Raw genomic sequence first — 24023 nt, forward strand, 5'->3', positions numbered from 1 at the left:
TTCACAGAAATAGAACAAAGGATCCTAAAATTTATATGGAATAACAAAAGACCCTGAATAGCTAAAGGAATCCTGAGAAAAAAGAACAAAGATGGATCTATCACACTCTTTGATTTCAAAATATACTACAAAGTTATAGTAACCAAAACAGCATGGCACTGGCACAAAAACAGACACACAGATCAATGGAACAGACTTGAAAGCTCAGAAATAAACCCACACTTCTATGGACAGCTAATGTTCAATAAAGGAGCCAAGAACATACAATGGTGAAAGGAAAGTCTCTTCAATAAATGGTGTTCGGAAAACTGGACAGCCACATGCAAAAGAATGAAAGTACACCATTATCTTACACCATACACAAAAATTAACTCCAAATGGATTAAAGACTTGAATGTAAGACCTAAAACCATGAAACCTCTAGAAGAAAACCTAGGCAGTACTGTCATCGACACCAGTCTTAGCAACATATTTTTAAGCACCATGTCTGACTGGGCAAGAGAAACAATAGAAAAAATAAACAAATGGGACTACATCAAACTAAAAAGCTTCTGCACAGCAAAGGAAACCATCAACAAAATGAAAAGACAACCTAACAATTGGGAGAAGATATTTGCAAACCATATATCTCATAAGAGGTTAATATCCAAAATATGTAAAGAATTCATACATCTCACCAACAAAAAAAACTAGCAACCCAATTAAAAAATGGGCAAAAGACCTGAACAGACATTTCTCCAAAGAAGATATACAGATGGCCAATACGCACAGATGTTCAACATCATTAACTATCAGGGAAATGCAAATCAAAACTACAATGAGCTATCACCTCACGCCTGTCAGAATGGCTATAATTAACAAGACAGGAAACAACAAGTGTTAGAGAGCATGTGGAGAGAAGGGTACTCTCATACACTGCTGGAGGGAATGCAAAATGGTACAGCCACTATGGAAAACAGCATAGAGATTCCTCAAAAAATTAAGGATAGAACTACCATATGATCCAGCTATTCCACTGCTGGGTACTTATCCAAAGAACATGAAAACACCAATGTGTAAAGATACATGCAGCACTGTGTTCATTGCAGCGTTATTCACAATAGCCAAGACTTGGAAGCAACCTAAGTGCCCATCAAGGGACAAATGGATGAAGAAGATGTGGTATATATACACAATGGAATACTACTCAGCCAAAAGAAACGATGAAATCCAGCCATTTGTGACAACATGGATGGACATTGAGGGTATTTTGCTAAGTGAAATAAGTCAGGGGGAGAAGGTCAAATACCATATGATCTCACTCATTAAGTAGTAGCTAAAAATAACAACAAAGAAACACATAAAGACAGAGATTGGATTGGTGGTTACCAGAGGGGAAGAGAGGAGGGACGAGGGCAAAAGGGATGACTAGGCACATGTGTGTGGTGATGGATTGTAATTAGTATTTGGGTGGTGAACATGAGAACATGATGTAATCTATGCATAAATAGAAGTATAATGATGTACACCTAAAATTTATACGATGTCATAAACCAATGTTACCACAATAAAAAAATAAAAATATATACAAAGAACCCTTAAAACTCAAAAATAAGAAAATCATCAACCTGGTTAAAAACTAGGCCAAAGACTTTAACAGTCACCTCATGAAAGAAGATATACAGATGGCAAAAAATATGGAAAGATGCTCTATATCACATGTCATCAGGGAAATGCAAATTAAAACAATGAAATACCACTACCCACCTATTAGAATGGCAAAAATCCAGAACACTTATGACATCTAATACTGGTGAGGACGTGGAGCAACAGGAACTCTCATTGATTTCTGGCGAAAATACAAAATGGTATAGCCACTTTAGACATATGCCAGTTTCTTACAGAACTAAACATACTCTTACCATATGATCCAACAATAGCACTTCTTAGTATTTACCCAAAGAAGTTTAAAACTTACGTCAATAAAAAAATCTGCACATGGGTGTTTAGAGCAGCCTTACTCAAAACTGACAAAATTTTGATGAAACCAAGATGTCCTTTGGTAGGTGGGTGTATAAATATCCAAACAATGGAATCCTACTCAGCACTAAAATAAAATGAGCTATCAAAGCATAAAAAAAACATGGAGGAACCTTAAATGCATACTACTAATAAAAGAAGCCAAACTGAAAAGGCTACATACTTACATACTGAATGATTCTACACTATGACATTCTCAAAAAGGCAAAGCTATCGAGACAATGAAAAGATTAGGGCTGGCCCCGTGGCTTAGCGGTTAAGTGCACGCGCTCCGCTGCTGGCGGCCCGGGTTTGGATCCCAGGCGCTCACCGACGCACCGCTTCTCCGGCCATGCTGAGGCCAAGTCCCACATACAGCAACTAGAAGGATGTGCAACTATGACATACAACTATCTACTGGGGCTTTGGGGGAAAAAAATAAATAAATAAAAGTATTAAAAAAAAAGTAAAAAGAAAAGATCAATGGTTGCTAGGAATGAGTAGGAGGGAGATGAATAGGCAGATCACGGAGGATTTTTAGAGTAGTGAAAACTCTCCGTATGGTATTATAATGATGGGTATGTGTCATTATACATTTGTCCAAACTCATAGAATATACAGCATTAAAGAATTAACCCTAAGATAAACTATGGACTTTGAGTGATTATAATTTCTCAATGTAGGTTCATCCTTAGGAAAAAATGTAACATTCTAGTGAGTAATGTTGATAATATGGGAGGCTATGCATGTGTGGGGGCAGGGAGTATATAGAAATGATTGTACCTATATGCAATTTCATTAAACATAAACTAAAACTGCTCTAAAAAATAAAGTCTTTAAAAAATGCAAGAAAATTATTGAAATACACAGCATGGTGAATCATAAAATAATTAAGCTGAGTGAAGGAATATATTAAAAAAGACTTCATGATTTTATCTATATAAAACTCTAAAAATGCAATCTCATTTATATTGACAAAAAACAAATCAGTTTCTGCTTGGATTTATGGGAAGGAAGAGATTTTCTTGTTTTGCAGTACAATTGTTTTGTGTAGTGATGGGATAAATTTTTGTTTTTTTCTATTGAGATATGATTGACACATAACATTGTGTAGTTTAGGGTATACTATGTGTTGATTTTATACATTTATATATTGCAATATGATTACCAGTGTGGCTTTAGCTAATGCCTCCATCATGTCATATACTTATTATTTCTTTTTTTGTGGTGAGAACAACTAAGATCTAGACTCTTAGCAACTTGGAAGTATATAATTCAGTATTGTTGACTATAATCAAAATGCTTTGCATTAGATTTCCAGAACTGATTCATTTTCTTACTACAAGTTTATACCCTTTGGCCAACATATCAATTCCCCCATTCCCCAGCCCCTGATAACCACCATTCTACTCTCTGTTTCTTCAAGTTCAGCTTTTTTAGATTCTACATATAAGTGATATCATACAGTATTTGTCTTTCTGTGTCTGACATCTCACTTAGCATAATGTCCTCATGTTGTCACAAATGCAGGATTTTCTTTATTCTCAAGGCTGAATAACAATATTTCATTATATATGATATATATGCAAGTTATGTATTATATATGATATATAAGGCTTACTTGTTATATATATCTAGCATAGTTTGGAATCAGGAAGTGTGATGCCTTCAGCTCTGCTTTTCTTTCTCAAGGTTGCTTTGGATATTTGGGGACTTTCATCATTCCATACAAATTTTAATACTGTTTTTTCTATTTGTGTGAAAAATGCCATTAGAATTGAGATACCGAATGCATTGATTCTATAGATGGCGTTGGGTAGTACAGTTATTTTGCCAATATTAATTCTTCCAATCCAAGAACTCAAGATATCTTTCCATTTGTTTATGTCTTCTACAATTTCTTTCATCAAAGTCCTGTAGTATTTATTGTGAAGATCTTTCACTTCCTTGGTTAAATTTATTCCAAACTATTTTCTTGTTTTGGATTTTATTGTGAATGGGATATTGTCTTTATTTCTTTTTCAGATGTTTCATTGTTAGTGTATCAAAACACAACTAATTTCTGCATATTGATTTTATATCTTGCAACTTTACTGAATTTGTGATTAGTTCCAACGGTTTTTTGGCTGAGTCTTTAGGATTTTCTATATATAAAACATATTATTTGCAAATAATGACAATTTTACTTCTTTTCTGATTTGGATGCCTTTTATTTCCATCTTGCCTGATGCTCTAGCTAAGACTTTCAGTACTATGTTGAATAGTAGTTGTGACAGTGGACATCCTTATCTTGCTACTGACCTTAGTAGAAAAACTTTCGATCTTGCAACAGTGAGTATGTTATTAGATGTGGGTTTGTTGTATATGGCCTTTGTTATGTTCAAGTATCCTTCTATCCCCATTTTGTGAGGGTTTTTATCATGAAAGGATGTTGTAGTTTGTCAAGTGGTTTTCTGCATCTATCGAGATGATCATATAATTTTTGTCTTTCATTCTCTTCATGTGGTGTATAACATTTCTGGACTTGCATATGTTGAACCATCCTTTCATCCAGAGATAAATCCCACTTGGCCTCGTGTATGATCATTTTAGTGTATTGTTGAATTTGGTTTGCTAATATTTTGTTGAGGATTTTTGCATATATATTCATTAGGGATATTGGTCTATAGTTTCCTTTTCTTGCAGTGTCCTTATCTGGCATTCTTATCACGGTAATGCTGGCCTTGTAAAGTGAGGTTGAGAGTATTCCCTCATCAATTTTTTGGAATTAAGTTAGGTGGTGTTAATTCTTCCTTAAATATTTGGTAGCATTCACTAGTGAAGCGGTCTGGTCCTGGGATCTTCTGTGTTGGGAGGTTTTTGATTACTGATTCAATCTCTTTACTTATTATTGATCTGTTCAGATTTTCTATTTCTTCATGATTCAGTCTTGACAGTTTGTGTGTTTCTAGGAATTTATTTCTTCTTGGCTTTCCAATTTTTTGGCATATAGTTGTTCATAGTAATCTCTTATGAGCCTGTGTATTTCTGTGGTATCAGTTGTGTTGTCTCCTCTCTCATTATTCATTTTATTTATTTGAGTGTTCTCTCTTTTTGTCTTCATCAGTGTAGTTAAAGGTTTATCAATTTTTATTATCTTTTTTAAAATCCGGCTTTAGTTTGGTTAATCTTTTCTGTTTTCTGATCTCTATTTCATTTATTTCTGCTCTGATCTTTATTTTCTTCTTTCTGTAACTTTGGGCTTTTTTTATTATTCTTTTTCTAGTTCCCTAAAATGTAAAGTTAGGTTGTTTATTTGAGATTTCTCTTTTTTCCTAACATATATATATATATGTTTTCTTAACATATACATGTTAATATATATATATATTGCTATAAACTTTCCTCTAAGAACTTCTTTTGCAGCATCCAATAGGTTTTGCTGTGTTTTGTTTCCATTTTCATTTGTTTTGAGATAGTTTTTTATTTCTTTTTTGACCCATGGTTGTTCAGAAGTGTGTTGTTTAGTTTCCACATATTTGTAAATTTTACAGCCTTCCTATTGTTGTTAATTTCTAGTTTCACACCATCATGGCTGGAAAAGATAGTTGGTATGATTTTAATCTACTAAATTTGCTAAGACATTTTTTGTGGACTACTATATGATCTAACCTGAAAAATGTACTGTGTGCACTTGAGAATAATGTGAATTCTGTTGCTTTTGGATGAAATGTTCTATATATGTCTGCTAGATCCATTGAGTCTAATGAATAGTTCAAGTCCAATGTTTCCTTGTTGATTTTCTGTCTGGATGATCTACCCATTGCTGAAAGTGGGATATGGAAGTCCCCTAGTATTATTGTAATGTTGTCTATTTCTCCTTTTATATCTGTTAGTATTGGCTTTATATCAATTGGTGCTCCAATGGTGAGTGCATATATATTTAAAATTCTTATATCTTCTTTATGAGTTTGTTCCTTTGTTGTTATATGACCTTCCTTGTCACTTTTTACCATTTTAGGTTAAAGTCTAATTTTCTTTTTATTGTTGAATAAATTTGACATATAACATGTGTAAATTTAAGGTGTACAGCATGTTACTTTGACATAATTATATAATATGATTGCTGTTGTAGAAATATTTGTCTCATTACGTATCTATAGTACAATATTATTGTCTATGTTTATTATACTGTGCATTAGATCTCTACGGCTTATTTGCTACTCGTTACAAGTTTGTACCCCCAAACACCATCAATCTTAACTCTCTACCCCCATCCCCTAGTAACTATCATTTTACTCTTTGTTTTTTACAGGTTTGACTTTTTTAGATTTCCCATATAAATGATATCAAACAGTACTTGTCTTTCTCTGTCTGAGTTATCTCGCTTGGCATAACGTGCTCAAGGTCCATCCATGTTGTCACAAATTGCAGGATATCCTCCTTTCTCACGGCTGAATAGTATTCTATTGTGTTTATATACCACATTTTTTATCTATTCATCCATTGATGGGGATTTGGGTTGTTTCCATATCTTGGCTATTGTGAATAATGCTGCAATAAACATGAGAGTGCTTAAATTGTGTCAAAATCCTGTTTTCATTTCCTTTGGGTATATACCCAGAGTAGAACTTCTGGATCATATGGTAGATCCATTTTTAATTTTTTAAGAAACTGCCATATTCTTTTCCACAGTAGTTGGGCCAATTTGCATTCTCACCAACAGTGTATAAGGGTTCCCTTTTCACCACATCCTTGCCAGCACCTGTTGTCTCTTGACTTCTTGATGATAGCCATCCTCACTGTGGATTTGATTTGCATTTCCCTGATGATTAGTAATATTGAGTATCTTTTCCTGTGCCTATTGTCCACTGTGATGTCCTCTTTTGAAAGATGCCTATTTAGTTCTTCTGCCCATTTTTAAATCTGTTTTGTTGTTGTTGTTGTTGTTAAGTTGTATGAGTTCCTTCTATATTTTGGATATTAACCCTTATACAATATATGGTTTGCAAAAATGTTCTTCTATTATGCAGGTTGTCTTTCCAGTTTGTTGTTTTTTTTCCTAAGCAGAAGCTTTTGAGTTTGATGTAGTACCATTTGTTGATTTTTATTTTTGTTGTCTTTTGACATCAAGTCCAAAAAATCATTACCAACACCAATATCAATGAGCTTCTTCCCTAAATTTCTTCTAGGAATTTTATAATATTAGGTTTTATGATATTAGTTCCATTTCAAGTTAATTTTTGTGAGTGGTGTGAGATAGGGGTCTGATTTTATTGTACTGCATGTGTTTCTCCAGTTATCCCAGGACCATTTGTTGAAAAGACTATCCTTTCCCTGCCGGGTGTTCCTGGCTCCCTTTTCGAATATTAGTTGACTCTATACGCCAGGATTTAATTCTAGACTCTCCTTTCTGTTCCATTGGTCTATGTATCTGTTTTTGTGCCACTACCATATTCTTTTTATTACAATGGCTTTGTAGAATAGTTTGAAACCAGGAAGCATGATACCTCCGTATTTGCTCTTTTTTCTCAGGATTGCCTTGGCTAGTCACAATCTTTTGTGGTTCCACACAAATTTGCAGATTGTTTCTTCTATTTCTGCAAAAAATATCTTTGATATTTTAATGGGCATTGCATTGCATCTGTAGATGGCTTTGGGTAGTATGGCCATTTTAACAATATTAATTCTTCTGATCCATGAACTCAGGATGTCTTTTCATTTGTTTGTGTCTTCTTCGATTTCTTTCAGCAAAGTCTTGTAGTTTTCATTGTACAGATCTTTCACTTCCTTTGTTAAATGTATTCCTAAGTATTTTATTGTTTACGGTGCTATTGTGAATGGGACAGTTTTCTTTATTTCTTTTTCAGATGCTTCATCCTTAGTGTAAAAGAATGCAACTAATTTCTGTATGTTGACTTGTATCCTGCCACTTTACTGAAATCATTGATTAATTCCAACAGATTTTTAACCCACTTTTTGGTATTTTCGATATCGTTCATATCATCAAGATATAGAAACAATTTTACTTTCTCTTTTATGATTAGGATGGATTTATTTATTTGTTTTTCCTAATTGCTCATGCTAGGACTTCCAGTACTAAATTGAATATTAGTGATGAGAATGGTCATCCTTGTGTTGTTCCTGATCTTAGAGGAAATGCTTTCAATTTTTTTCCATTGAGTATAATGTTAGCTGTGGATTTGTTATATACGGTCTTTATTATGTTGATGTATGTTCCTTCTATACCCAAATTGTTAACGGTTTTTATCATGAAGGGTCTTGTATTTTTCAAAAGGTTTTTCTGCATCTATTGACATGAACATGTGATTTTTATCTTTTTTAAAATTATTTTATTGAGGTCATATTGGATTATAACGCTGTGTAATTTCAGGTATACATTATTATATTTCAGTTTCTGTATATACTGCATTGTGTTCACCACCAAAAGTTTTTATACATCATTATACATCTAGTTTTTATACATCACCATACATATGTGCTCCTTTACCCCTTTCACCTTCCCCCCACCTACTTCCCCTCTGGTAACCATCAATCTGTTCTCCTTATCTATGTGCTTGTTTGTTTATCATCCACATATGAGTGAAATCATATGGTATTTGTCTTTCTCTGTATGACTTATTTCAATTAGCATAATATCCAATGCTGTCACAAATGGCACGATGTTGTCTTTTTGTGGCTGTGTAGTATTCCTTTGTATATATATGCCACATTTTCATTATCCATTCATCCATTGATGGGCACTGGATTGCTTCCAATTCTTGGCTATTCTGAATAATGTTGCAATGAACACAGGGGTGCATATATCTTTTTAAATTAGTGTTTTCATGTTCTTTGGGTAAATACCCAGTAGTGGAATAGATGGATCATATGGTATTTCTATTTTAAATTTTTTGAGATATCTCCATAGTATTTTCCTAAGTGGCTGCAACAGTTTGCATTCCCACTAGCAGTTTATAAGGGTTCCCTTTTCTCCACATCCACTCCAACAGTTATTTCTTGTCTTGTTTATTATAGCCATTCTGACAGGTGTGAGGTGATGTCTCATTGTAGTTTTCATTTGCATTTCCCTAATAATTAGTGATGTTGAACATCTTTTCATGTACCTATTGGCCATCCGTATATCTTCTTTGGAAAAATGTCTGTTCATATCGTCTGCTAATTTTTTGATGTTGTCTTTTTTAACCCCTTGATGGATATATGATTTGCAAATATTTTCTCCCAGTTGGTGGGTTGTCTTTTCATTTTGTTGATGGATTGTTTGCCTTGCAGAAGCTTTTTAGTCTGATGTAGTCCCATTTGTTTATTTTTTTTTTTGTTTCCCTTTCCTGAGGAGACACAGTATTCAAAAATATACTAAGACTGATGTCAAAGAGCATATTTGCCTATGTTTTCTTCTAGGAGTTTTATGCTTTCAGGTCTTACATTCAAGTCTTTAATCCATTTTGAGTTAATTTTTGTGAATGGTGTAATATAATGGTGTACTTTCATTGTTTTGCATGTGGCTGTCCAGTTTTTCCAACACCATTTGTTGAAGAGACTTTCTTTTCTCCATTGTATTTTTTTGCTTCCTTTGTCAAATATTAGCTGTCCATAGATGTGTAGTTTTATTTCTCGACTCTCAATTCTGTTCCGTTGATCTGTGTGTCTGTTTTTCTGCAAGTACCATGTAGTTTGATTAATAAAACTTTGTAATATATTTTGAATTCAGGGAGTTGATACCTCCAGCATTGTTCTTTTATTTTTTTTTTTTTATTGTTTTTTGTGTGTGTGTGAGGAAGATCAGCCCTGAGCTAACACCCATGCTAATCCTCCTCTTTTTCCTGAGGAACACCGGCTCTGAACTAACATCTATTGCCAATCCTCCTCCTTTTTTTTTTCCCCCAAAGCCCCAGTAGATAGTTGTATGTCATAGCTGCACATCCTTCTAGTTGCTGTATGTGGGACGCAGCCTCAGCATGGCTGGAGAAGCGATGCGTGCCCAGGATCTGAATCTGGAGCGCGGAGTGCGCGCACTTAACCACTAAGCCAAGGGGGCCGGCCCAAGCAGCATTGTTCTTTTATCTCAGGATTGTTTTGGCTATTTGGGGTCTTGTGTTGTTCTAGATAAATTTTAGAATACTTTTTTCTATTTTCAAGAAAAATTTCATTAGGACTTTGATAGAGATTGCATTTAATCCATAGATTGCTTTAGGTAATACGGACATTTTAACTATGCTTATTCTTCCAATCCATAAGCATTAAATATTTTTCCATTTCTTTGTGTCCTCTTCGATTTCTTTCAACAATGTTTTATAATTTTCAGTGCATAGGTCTTTCGCCTCTTTTGTTACATTTATTCTTAGGTATTTTATTCATTTTGTTGTGATTGTAAATGGGATTGTATTCTTGATTTCTCTTTCTGCTATTTCCTGGTTAGTGGATAGAAATACAACTGATTTTTGTATGTTGAATTTGTACCCTGCAACTTTACTGTATTCATTTATTATTTCTAATACTTTTTTTGTCAATTCTTTGGGGTTTTCAGTATATAAAATCATGTTATCTGCAAATAATGACAGTTTCACTTCTTCCTTTCCAATTTGGATACCTTTTATTTCTTTTTCTTGCCTAATTACTCAGGCTATGACTTCCAAAACTATGTTAAGTAAGAGTGGCAAAAGTGGGCACCCTTGTTTCTGTTCTTAGAGGAACAGCCTTCAGGTTTTCACCATTGAGTACGATATTAGCTGTGAGTTTATCATATATGGTCTTTATTATGTTGACGTATGTTCCTTCTATAGCCATTTCCTTCAGAGTTTTTAATGTAAACGGATGCTGTATCTTGTCAAATGCTTTCTCTACATCTATTGACATAATCATATGATTTTTATTCTTCATTTTGTTAATGTGGTGTATCATGTTGATTAATTTGTGAATGTTGAACCACCCTTGCATCCCTGAGATGAATCCAACTTGATCATGGTGTATGATCCTTTTAATGTATTGTTGTATTTGATGTGCTAAAATTTTGTGGAGGATGTTTGCCTCTATGTTCATCAGTGATATTGGCTTATAGTTTTCTTTATTATGTTGTCCTTGTCTGGTTTCAGTATCAAGGTAATGTTGGCCTCATAGAATGAGTTAGGAAGCCTTCTCTCCTCTTCAATTTTGGAAGAGTTTGAGTAAAATAGGTAGTAAATCCTCTTTGAATGTTTGGTAGGATTCACTGAGGAAACCATCTGGTCCTTGACTTTTGTTTTTTGGGACTTTTTTCTTACTTTTTTGATCTCCTTACTAGAGATCAGTCTATTCAGATTCTGTATTTCTCTTGTTTCAGTTTTGGAAGGTTGTATAATTCTAAGAATTTATCCATTTCTTCTAGATTATCCAATTTGTTGGCATATAGCTTTTCACAGTATTCTCTTCTAATTCTCCGTATTTCCATGGTGTCTATTGTAATATATATAATATATACATATATCTCTTTGATTTCTGATTTTATTTATTGAGCCATCTCTCTTTTTTTCTTAGTGAGTCTAGTGAAAGTTTTGCCAATTTTGTTTATCTTTTCAAAGAACCAACTCTTAGTTTCACTTATCTTTTCTATTGTCTTTTAGTCTCTACCTCATTTATTTCTGCTTTATTTATTATTTCCTTCCTTTTACTGATTTTGGGCTTTGTTTTTCTTTTTCTAATTCCTTTAGGTGTATTGTAAGATTGTTTGAGATTTTTCTTGTTTTTTGAGGTAGGCCTGCATTGCTAAAAACTTCCCCCTTAGAACCACTTTTGCTGTATCCCATAAATTTTGGTATGTCATATTTTAATTTTCATTTGTCTCCAGGTATTTTTTAAATTCTCCTTTGATTTCTTTATTGACCCCATAGTTGTTCAGTAGCATTTAGTTTAATCTTCACGATTTGTGGCATTTCCAGTTTTCTACTTATAGTTGATCTCTAGTTTCCTACAGTTATGGTCAGAAAAGATGCTTGGTATTATTTCAATCTTCTTAAATTTGTTGAGACTTGTTTTGTGGCCTAATATATGATCCATCCTAGAGAATGTTCCATGTGCATTCAAAAGGAATGTGTATTCAGCAATTGGGCAGTGGAATGTTCTGTATATATCTACTAAGTCCATCCAGTCTAATATGTCATTTAAGACCAATGTTTTCTTATTGATCTGTTTGGATGATCTATCCATTGATGTAAGTGGGGTGGTAAAGTCCCATACTATTATTGTGTTGCTATCAATTTTCCTTTCATCTCAGTTAATAATTGCTTCATATATTTAGGTGTTCCTATGTTGCATATATAAATATTGACAAGTGTTATATTCTCTTGTTGGATTGTTTCCTTGATCATTAAGTAGTGCCCTTTTTTGTCTCTTGTTACAGTTTTTGTTTTAAAGTCTATTTTGTCAGATATAAGTATTGCTACCCCAGCTTTCTTTTCATTGCCATTTGCATAGGGTATCTTTATCCATTCCTTCACTTTCAGTCTGTGAGTGTCTTTAGGTCTGAAATGTGTCTCTTTTATGCAGCATATATATGGTTCTTGGTTTTTTTTTTTAATCCCTTTATCCACCTTATGTCTTTTGATTGCAGCATTTAGTCCATTGACTTTTCAAGTAACTATTGATAAGTATGTACTTTATGCCGTTTTGTTACTTTTGGGGGGATATTTTTGTAGTTCTTCTCTGTTCCTTTCTTCTTCTCTTACTCTCTTCCCTTGTGATTTGATGACTTTCTCTAATTTTATGTTTGGGTTACTTTCTCTTTATTTTTTGTGTATTTATTATAGGTTTTTGGTTTGTAGTTACCATGAGATTCATATATAATAACCTAGTTAAATAGCAATCTATAGTGTTGATGGTCTCTTAAGTTTCACCTCCTACTAAAATCCCTACACTTTTACTCCCCCTTCCATGTTTTGTTTTTGATATCATATTTTACCTATTTTATTTTTGTGTATTTTTAACGTCTTATCATATATATAATTTTAGTACGTTTGTGGCCTTCATCCTAGCTTTATAGGGGTTTATAGGTTGATCCACCACCTTTCCTGTATATTTCCCTTTACCAGTGATATTTTTTCTTTGATAATTTTCTGATTCTTATTGTGGCCTTTTCCTTCCACTTAAATAAGTCTCTTTAACATTTCTTTTAAGGCCAGTTTAGTAGTGATGAACTCCTTTAGTTTTTGCTTATCTGGAAAACTCTTTATCTCTCCTCTCATTCTGAATGACAAGCTTGCCAGGTAGAATCTTCTTGGCTGTAGGTTTTTTTCCTTTTGGCACTTTTAATATATCATTGTACTCGCTTCTAGCCTTTAAAATTTCTGCTGAGGAGTCAGCTAATAGCCTTATGGGGTTTCCTTTGTATGTAACTTGTTCCTTTTCTCTTGCAGCTATTAGGATTCTCTCTTTAATTTTTGACATTTTAATTATAAAGTGTCTTGGTGTGGGCCTCTTTGGGTTTATCTTGTTTGGTACTCTCTGTGCTTCCCGTACCTGGATGTCTGTTTCCTTCCCCACTTTAGGGAAGTTTTCATCTACTATTTCTTCAAATAAGTTCTCTTCCCCTTTGTCTCTCTCTTCTCCTTCTGAGACACCTATAATACAGATGTTACTATACTTGATGTTTTCCCAGAGGTCCCTTAGACTGTCCTTATTCTTTTAAATTCTTTTTTTCTGTTCAGCTTGGGTGATTTCCTCTACTCTATTGTCCAGCTCACTGATCCATTCTTCTGTATCATCTACTCTGCTATTGATTCTCTCGAGTGAATTTTTCATTTCCATATTGCATTCTTCATTTCTGAGGTTCTTTTTTATATTTTCCAGTTTTTTGTTGAAGTTCTCACTGTGTTCATCTTTTCTTTTCCCAAGATCAGTGAGCATTCTTATGACTATTAGTTGTTACTCTTTATCAGGTAGATATTTTCTCTCTCTTTTGTACAGTTCTTTTTCTGAGGATTTGTCCTGTTCCCTTATTTGCAACATGTTATTTTGTCTCTTCATTTTGCCTACTTCTCTATGCTTATATCTATGTATTAGGTAAATCAATTATGTCCCCTGATCTTGGAAATATGGCCTTATGTAAGAGATGCTTTATGTGGCCCAGCAACATGCTCCCCTTTCATCACTCATACCAAATGCTCCAGAGGTGTCCCCTGTGTGGGCTGCATGTGCCTTTCTGTTGTGGTGGGTTTGCTATTGATGCTGGCATGGGGTAGGCTAGGCTAGACCCCAGGCCAGCTGATTGTAAGGCTTGGCCACATGTGACTGCTATGGTCACTTTATTGGATGGGGCAAGCCCCAGAACAGCTGTCTGGGAAGTCTAAAGCACACCACTGCTGCTGTTTTGCTGTTAAGTGAATCAAGCCCCCAGTGTGGATGGTTGCTAGGCTCAGGGGCTCAAAATTGCTGCAGGCCTCTTGTGCAGCTGCCTGCAGCACATGGCTATAGTTGGCTCTCTTTTCAGTGTGGCAGGCCTCTGGCAAAATCTGGCTATGCTGCCCTTCACAGCTGCATCAAGAGCACACATGAGTGGAGCCAGCCCCAGGTGTGGCAGCACACAATGTTTCAGGTGTTGGAAGGAAGGGCATATCCCTTGTGTGGATGTTTGTGATGGCCAGCAAAACACGTCTTCTGCAGGCCCACATGCCCCACTGACATGGGCCCAAAAGTTCACTGCAGGCTTGCTGGTTGGTGGGGCCAGTGCCTGGGGCAGGTTGGCTGCTGCCTGGCTGTGCTCAATTGCCTTAGGTGCTGTAGTGGGTGAGGCAGACCCCTGCAATAACAGGCTGGAGGAAGTAATCCAATGGTGACTGCCAGCAACTGTGTCAGCATGACTGAACTAGGTTACAATAAGGCTACTTCCAGTGTCTCAGTCCCTGAGGGTGGGCCCAGCCACTTCCTCCTTCTCTGAGATGTGCTCTGAGCTTAGAAAGTGACTCTCTTTTATCAGTAGATTATGCACTTTTCTATCTGGTGTTTCTGTGCTGGTTTCCGAGTTGGATGAACCTGCGCATGGCCCTTTAAGAGGTTTATCTTTCTCTGAAGTTCTATAGCTTTCCCAGGCAGATTCCCCATTGGTTTTAAAGCCAGGAGAGCCAACATGTCTCTGTCGCACTGAATCTAAGGGCTGGAATGCCTAATGTACAGCTCAGACCTCCCATTCCTCTGGGGAAAGCTGCATACATTTGAGATCACTCCCAGCTGTGAAGTGCTGTATTTAGGGGTTGTTTTTTTCCTCAGTGGGTCTGTATTTCTGCCTCCTCTACCCCTGTCAGTGTTGTCCCTTGTTGTGGAGGTTCTTTTTATCCCATTTCCAGATCTGTCACAGAGGAAATTTTTCCAAAGGAGTTGTAGATTTGTTGTCTCTATGAAATTAAGCAAGTTTGAAATCATCATATGCCACCATCTTCCAATCTCCTCCATCATATGTTTTATATTTTTTATTCTGATAATCTGATGTATCACTTTTTTTTGATTTGCATATTTTGAACCACCCTTTCATCCCAGGGAATAATTTCACTTGATCATGGTGTATGATCCTTTTAGTGTTCTGTTGAATTTTTTTGCTAGTATTTTGTTGGTAAGTTTTACATCTATATTCGTCAGTTATATTGGCCTGTAGTTTTTTTTGTATGTTTGTTTTCTAATTGAGGTCACATTTGTTTATAACATTGTGTAAATTTTAGGTGTACATCATTATATTTCAGTTTTTGTATAGACTGCATCATTTTCACCACCAAAAGTCTAGTTTCCATCCATTACCATACATATGTGCTCCTTTACCACTTTTGCCCTACCCCCATCTCCTTCTCCTCTGGTAACTACCAATCTTTTCTCCTTATCTATGTGTCTGTTTATCTTCCACATATGAGTGAAATCATATGGCATTTGTCCTTCTCTGTCTCACTTATTTCTTTAGCATAATACCCTCAAGGTCCACTTGTTGTTGCAAATGGCATGATTTCATCCTTTTTATGGCTGAGTAGTATTCCATTGTATATATATGCAACATTATCCTATACATTCATCCATGGATGGGCATGTGGGTTGCTTCTAAGTCTTGGCTATTGTGAATAATGCTGCAATGATCGTAGGGGTGCATACATTTTCTTGAATTTGTGTTTCCATGTTCTTGAGACAAGTACCCAGAAGTAGAATAGCTGGATCACATTGTAGTTCTATTTTTAGTTTTTTGACAATTTCCATAATGTTTTCCATAGTGGCTGCACCAGTTGGCATTCCCACCAGCAGTGTATAGGGTTCTGTTTTCTCCACATCCACTCCAACATTTGTTACTTCTTATCTTTTTAAGAGCCATTATAATGGGTGAGAGGTGATATCTCATTGTAGTTTTGATTTTCATTGTTGAACATCTGTTCATGTGCCTGTTGGCCATCTATATATCTTCTTTGGAAAAATCTCTGTTCGTATCCTTTGCCCATTTTTTGATTGAGTTGTTCATTTTTGTTGTTGCATTGTATGTGTTCTTTATATATTTTGGAAATTAATACCTTATTGGATATGTGATTTGCAAATATTTTCTCCCAGTGGTTGAGTTGTATTTTCATTTAGTTGATGGTTTCCTTTGTTGTGCAGAAGCTTTTTAGTATGATGTAGTCCCATTTGTTTATTTTCTCTTTTGTTTCTCTTTCTTCAGTAAACATGTTTTCAAAAAGATACTGTAGGCAGAGTGACATTAGCATCATGGTGGAGTGAGCTCTTCCCTTAGTCTCTCCCCCCTAAGATGAAAAGAACTAGACATTCATAAACCAACAGAGGACATTCAAATAACACAATTGACATACAAGAGATTCATGCAGCCATACATCTGAAGGTTGGGGTGGTGGAACCCCTGGGAGGCAGTGGAAGGAGGTAAGTGGATCTCCTCTCCCTCACTAGTGGCAGGGTTCTAGGGTGCAAGACCTTGCACAGTGGCTGGCTTGCAACTCTGAGAGGGCAAGGGGGAAAATGCAGCCCTCGGCAGGGATGCTTTCACTCTCAGAGTTGCCTCCCAGCCTGCAGGAATGCTCCAAACCAAGGTGGCTAAGCAATTACGGGGGCATCCCAACCAAGGTGAGAAGCCCAGGCAGGCATACAGTGAGTGCAGAGTGGGAGCACATGGGGTTTGGCTTGTGAAGGAAAGTGCTAATCCCCCCTTCCTGCCGAGTGCACCAGCTTGGCCAGTCAGCTAGAGCAGGGGATCCCCACCACAGCACCTGTGCCTATGTGTGTAAACCAGAGATAGCCAGTGTATGCAAATGCAGACAGGGCCCATTGGCACAGCTTCCAATGAACAGGCACAACTTCCAGGGGTCATGGCAGGCTCAGAAAACACAGCTTCTGCCCCTGCCAGGTGATGACAGGAAGAATCTATGACCAGATACTACAACAATGTGACAGCAAAAGTCCACCCCATCAAATACAATGAAGAAGCGTATTAACACTGCAGACCAGAAGAAAAATGACAAGTAGGCAGAAATCAATCTGGAAGGCATAGAAATTTGCAATCTAAATGTCAGAGAATTCAAAATAGTTATCATAAACAAACTCAATGAGTTACAAGAAAACTCAGCAAGACAGTTCAATGAACTCAGGAATAAAATTACTGAACAGAAGGAATTCTTCACAAATTCAATTGAAACTATAAAAAATGCTAATCAGAAACGTCAGACATGAAGAACACAATGAATGAGATACAGACAAATGTGGAATCATACAAAAACTGAGCTGATATTATGGAAGACAGAATTAGTAATTCAGAGAACAGAAATATACAAATGCTTCAGATGGAAGAGCAGAGAGAACAAAGACTAAATAGAAATGAAGAAATTCTCTGAGAATTATCCAACTCAATTAGGAAATACAACATAAGCATTCTAGGTACTGCACAGGGAGAAGAGAGTGAAAAAGGAGCAGAAAGCTTGTTCAAAGAAATAATAACTGTGAACTTCCCGACCTGGGGAAGGAAATGGAATTACTGTAAATGAAGCTAACAAAAGTCCTATTTACATCAATATAAAAAGACCTTTTCCAAGGCATATATTAGTAAAACTAGCAAAAATCAATGACAAAGAAAAAGTGTTAACAGTAGCAATGCAGAACAAAATAAGCTACAAAGTAAATCCTATCACCCCTATCAGGCTTTCAGCGGATTTCTCAGCAGAAACCTTACAGGCTAGGAGAAAGTGGAATTATATATTCAAAACTATGAAAGACAAAAACCTTCAGCCAAGAATGCTCTATCCAGCAAAACTCTCCTTCGGATATGATGGAGAAAGAAAAACTTTCCCAGATAAAGAAAAGCTGAGAGAGTACATTACCACAATATGCCCCACCCACAAGAAATGATCAAGAAGGCTCTCATACGCCCCCCAAAAAAATAAAGAGTTTACAAAGCCTTGAGTAAGAGGATAAATAGAAATGCAAAACCAGAAAATTGTAGCTCTCTAACAGAACAGGTTAGCAAACACTTAAGTATAATATGAAAGGTAAAGGGAAGGAAAGCATCAAAAATAACTATAATTATTTCATTTTAATCACAAACTCACAACACAAAATGGAATAACTTGTGACAACAACTTAGGGAAGAGGAAAGTGATGGAACATGCTTAGGCCAAGAAGATAAGAGGCTATCATAAAATGAACTATCACATCTATGAGATCTTTTATACATACCTCATGGTAACCATTAAACAAAAAACCAGAACAGAGACACAGATGACAAATGAAGAGAATACCATCACAGAGAATCACCAAACTGAATTGGCAGTCAGAAATACACAGGATGAGAAAAAAGGGAAATACAGAACAACCAGAAAACAAGTGACACAATGGCAATATTAGGCCCTCATATATCACTAATCACTCTAAATGTAAATGGCTTGAAGTCACCAATCAAAAGACACCAAGTGGCTGGATGGATTAAAAAACAAGACCCAACAATATGCTGCCTCCAGGAAATACATCTCAGCTCTAAAGACAAACACAGGCTCAGAATGAAGGGATGGAAGATGATACTCCAAGCTAATGGCAAACAAAAGAAAGCACACATTGCCATATTTATGTCAGAAAAAGTAGACTTCAAGATAAAAAAAGGCAATGAGAGAAAAATAGGGGCAGTATATAATGATAAAAGGGACACTCCACCAAGAGGCCATAACGCATGAATATATATGCTCCTAACACAGGAGCACCAAAGTACAAAAAGCAACTATTAACAGACCTAAAAGGAGAAATTAACAGCAACACCATAATAGTAGGGGACCTCAACACCACATTCACATCAATGGATAGATCATCCACACAGAAAGTCAACAAGGAAATGGTGGAATTAAATGAAAACACAGACCAGATGTACTTAATACATATATATAGAACATTCCATCCAAAAACAGCAGAATACACATTCGTCTCAAGTGCACGTGGAACATTCTCAAGGATAGACCATATGTTGGTAAACAAGGCAAGCGTCAATAAATTTAAGAAGATTGAAATCATATCAAGCATCTTTTCTGACCATAATGCTATGAAACTACAAATCAACTACAAGAAAAAAGCTGGGAAAGTGACAAACATGTTGAGACTAAACAACATGCTACTGAACAACCAAAATATCAATGAAGAAATTAAAAGAGATATAAAAAAATATCTGGAGGGGCAAGCCCGGTGGCGCAAGCAGTTAAGTACACGTTCTCCGCTGCGGCGGCCCAGGGTTCGCCGGTTTGTGTCCTGGCACACACTGACGCACCACTTGTCAAGCCATGCTGTGGCAGCGTCCCATATAAAGTAGAGGAAGATGGGCATGGATGTTAGCCCAGGGCCAGTCTTCCTCAGCAAAAAGAGGAGCATTGGCAGATGTTAGCTCAGGGCCGATCTTCCTCACAAAAAAAGAAAAAAAATATCTGGAGACAATTGAAAATGAAAATACACCATACCAACACATATGGGATGCAGCCAAAGAGGTTCTAAGAGGGAAATTCATAGCAATACAGGCCCACCTTAACAAACAAGAAAAATCTCCATTAAGTAATCTTAAACTACATCTAACAGAACTAAGAAAAGAAGAACAAACAAATCCCAAAGTCAGCAGGAGGGAAATGATAAATTAGAGCAGAAATAAAAGAAATAGAAACAAACAAACAAAATAAAACAGTAGAAAGGATCAATGAAACTAAGAGCTGGTTCTTTGAGGACATTAAAAAAAAAAACTGACAAACCCTTAGCTGGACTAAGAAAAAAAGAGAGAAGGTTCAAATAAACAAAAGAGGAGGGGCCCAGCCTCATGGCATAGCAGTTGGGTGCACGTGCTCTGCTGCTGGCTGCCGAGGTTCGGATCCCGGGTGCGCACCAATGCACTGCATGTCAGGCCAGGCTGTGGTGGCGTCCCACATAAAGTGGAGGAAGATCCGCATGGATGTTAGCTCAGGCCCAGTCTTCTTCAGCAAAAAGAGGAGGATTGGCCTGGATGTTAGCTCAGGGTTGATCTTCCTCATTAAATAAATAAATAAATAAATAAATAAATAAATAAATAAATAAATAAATAAAGTTAAAAAAATAGAGGAGAAATTACAATGGCTACCACAGAAATGCACAGGATTATAAGAGAATACCATGAAAAACTATATGCCAATAAATTGGACAATCTAGAAGAAATAGATAAATTTCTAGACTCATACAACCTCCCAAAACTGAACCAAAAAGAAATAGAGAATCTGAATATACCAATCACAAGTAAAGAGATTGAAACAGTAATCAAAAACTTCCCAAAAAATAAAAGTCCAAGACCAGATGGCTTCTCTGGAGAATTCTACTAAACATTCAAAGAAGATTTAATACCTATCTTTCTCAAACTATTCGAAAAAATTGAAGACAGAACACTTCTTAACTCATTCTATGAGGCCAACATCACCCTGATCCCAAAGCCAGACAAGGACAACACAAAGAAGGAAAATTACAGGCCAATATTGCTGATGAACAAAAATCCTCAACAAAATATTGGCAAACCGAATACAGCAATACATTACAAGGATCATACACCATGATCAAGTGGGATTTAACCAGAGATGCAGGGATGGTTCAACTTCCACAAATCAATCAATGTGATACACCACATTAACAAAATGAGGAATAAATATCATATAATCATCTCTATAGAGGCAAAGAAAGCATTTGACAAGATCCAACATCCATTCATGATAAAAACTCTCAATAAAATGGGCATAGAAGGATAGCACCTCAAAATAACAAAGGCCATATGTTACAAAACCACAGCCAACATCTTCCTCAATGGGGAAAAACTAAAAGCCATCCCTCTGAGAACAGGAACAAGACAGGGGTCCCACTCTTGCCACTCCTATTCAACATAGTACTGGGGGTTTTGACCAGAGCAATTAGGCAAGAAGAAGAAATAAAAGATACCCAAATTGAAAAGAAAGAAGTGAAATTCTTGCTCTTTGCTGAGAACATGATTCTATATAAAGAAAACCCTAAAGAATCCATCAGAAAACTATTAGAAATGATCAACAACTTCAGCAAAGTAGCAGGGTACAAAATCAACTTACAAAAATCAGCTGCATTTCTATACTCTAATCACAAACTAACAGGAAGAGAACTCAAGAATACAATCCCATTTACAATCACAACTAAAAGAAGAAAATATCCAGGAATAAATCTAACTAAGGAGGTGAAAAACCTATATAATGACAACTATAAGACATTATTGAAAGAAGTCAATGATGACATAAAGAAATGAAATGATATTCCATGCACATGGGTTGGAAGAATAAACATAGTTAAAATTTCCATAATACATAAAGCAATCTACAGATTTAATGCAATCCCAATCAGAATCCTAATGACATTCTTCAGAGAAACAGAACAAAGAATCCTAAAATTCATATGGAGCAACAAAAGACCCCAAATATCTAAAGCAATCCTGAGGAAAAACAACAACACTGGAGGCATCACAATCCCTGACTTCAGAATATATTACATAGTTATAGTAATCAAAACAGCATGGTACTGGTACAAAAACAGACACACGGATCAATGGAACAGAATTGAAAGCCCAGAAATAAAACCACACATCTACAGACAGCTAATCTTTGACAAAGGTGCTGAGAACATACAATGGAGAAAGGAAGGTCTCTTCAATAAATGGTGTAGGGAAAACTGGACAGCCACAAGCAAAAGAATGAAAGTACACCATTGTCTTATGCCATACACAAAAATTAACTCAAAGTGGATTAAAGACTTGAATGTAAGATGTGAAACAATAAAACTCCTAGAAGAACATATAGGTAGCACACTCTTGGACATCAGTCTTAGAAGCATCTTTTCGAATACACGTCTGCTCAGGAAAGGGAAACAAAAGAAAAAATAACAAAGGGGACTATGTGAGACTAAAGTGCTTCTGTAAGGCAAAGGAAACCAGGAAAAAAATGAAAAACACAACCCACCAACTGGAAGAAAATATTTGAAAATCATATATCTAACAAGGGGTTAGTCTCCAAAACATATAAAGAACTCATCAACTCAACAACAACAACAAAAACAACCTGATCAAAAAGTCAGCAGAGGATCTGAACAGACATTTTTCCAAAGAATGTATACAGATGGCCAAGAGGCACATGAAAGGATGTTCAACATCACTTGTCATTAGGGAAATGCAAATCCAACCTACACTGAGGTATCACCTTACACCTGTTAGAATGGCTATAATTACCAAGACAAAAATAACAAATGTTGGAGAGGATGTGGAGAAAAGGGAATCCTCATACACTGCTGGTAGGAATGCAAACTGGTGCAGCCACTATGGAAAACAGTATGGAGATTTCTCAAAAAATCAAAAATAGAAATACCATATGATCCACCTATCCCATTACTGGGTATTTATCCAAAGAACTTGAAATCAACAATTCAAAGAGACTTATGCACCCCTTGTTCATTGCAGGATTTTTCACAATAGCCAAGACATGGAATCAACAGAAGTGCCCATCAACTGATGAATGGATAAAGATGTGATATATACATACAATGGAATACCACTCAGCCATAAAAAAGACAAAATTGTCCCATTTGCAACAACTTGGATGGACCTTGAGGGTATTATGTTAAGCAAAATAAGCCAGGCAGAGAAAGACAAGCACTGCATGATTTCACTCATATATGGAAGATAAACAAATGGACAAAGAGAACAGATAAATGGTTACCAGAGGGGAAGGGGGTTGTGGGGTGGACACAAGGGGTAAAGGGGCACATATATATGGTAACTGACAAATAATAATGTACAACTGAAATTTCACAATGTTATAAACTATTATAACCTCAATAAAATAATTTTAAAAATAAAAGATACTTCAAAGACTGATGTCAAAGAGCATACTGCCTATGTTTTCTTCTAGTTTTATGGTCTCGGGTCTTACATTCAAGTCTTTGACCCAGTTTTAGTTAACTTATATGTATAGTGTAAGACAATGGTCTACTTTCATTCTTTCGCATGTGTCTGACCAGTTTCCCCAACACCATTTATTGAAGAGACTTTCCTTTCTCCATTGTATGTTCTAGCCTCCTTTGTCAAAGATTACCTGTCCATAGATGTATGGCTTTATTTCTGGGCTCTCAATTCTGTTACATTGATGTGTGTGCCTGTTTTTCTGCCAGTACCCTGCTGTTTTGATTACTATAGCTTTGTAGTATTTCTGTGTGTGCGTGTGTGTGTGATGAAGGTTGTCCCTAAACTAACATCTGTTGCCTATCTTCCTATTTTTGCTTGAGGAAGATTGGCCCTGAGCTAACATCTATGCCAATCTTCCTCTATTTTCTATGTGGGTGGCTGCCACAGCATAGTTTGATGAGTGGTGTAGGTCTGCGCCCAGGATCCAAACCTGCAAATTCCAGGCCACTGAAGCAGAACAGGCAAACTTAACCACTATGCCACCAGGCTGGCCCTTGTGGGATATTTTGAGTTCAGAGAGTGTGATACCTCCAGCTTTGTTCTTTTTTCTCACGATTGCTTTGGTTATTTGGTG

General features: G+C 36.1%; 1 protein-coding gene across 2 annotated transcripts in view; it reads right to left on the reverse strand.

The window, feature by feature from the left end:
- LOC131419114 (Golgi-associated RAB2 interactor protein 4-like) overlaps positions 1–24023 on the reverse strand; it is a 101953-nt gene that overhangs the window by 58285 nt on the left and 19645 nt on the right. For both annotated transcript variants that reach the window (XR_009223145.1, XM_058563918.1), the window contains exon 2: positions 1747–1828. The gene's annotated coding sequence lies outside the window, so the exon portion shown is untranslated. The remainder of the gene's footprint in view (positions 1–1746; positions 1829–24023) is intronic.

The sequence above is a fragment of the Diceros bicornis genome, chromosome 20, assembly GCF_020826845.1.
Source record: "Diceros bicornis minor isolate mBicDic1 chromosome 20, mDicBic1.mat.cur, whole genome shotgun sequence".
NCBI classification, from domain to species: domain Eukaryota; kingdom Metazoa; phylum Chordata; class Mammalia; order Perissodactyla; family Rhinocerotidae; genus Diceros; species Diceros bicornis.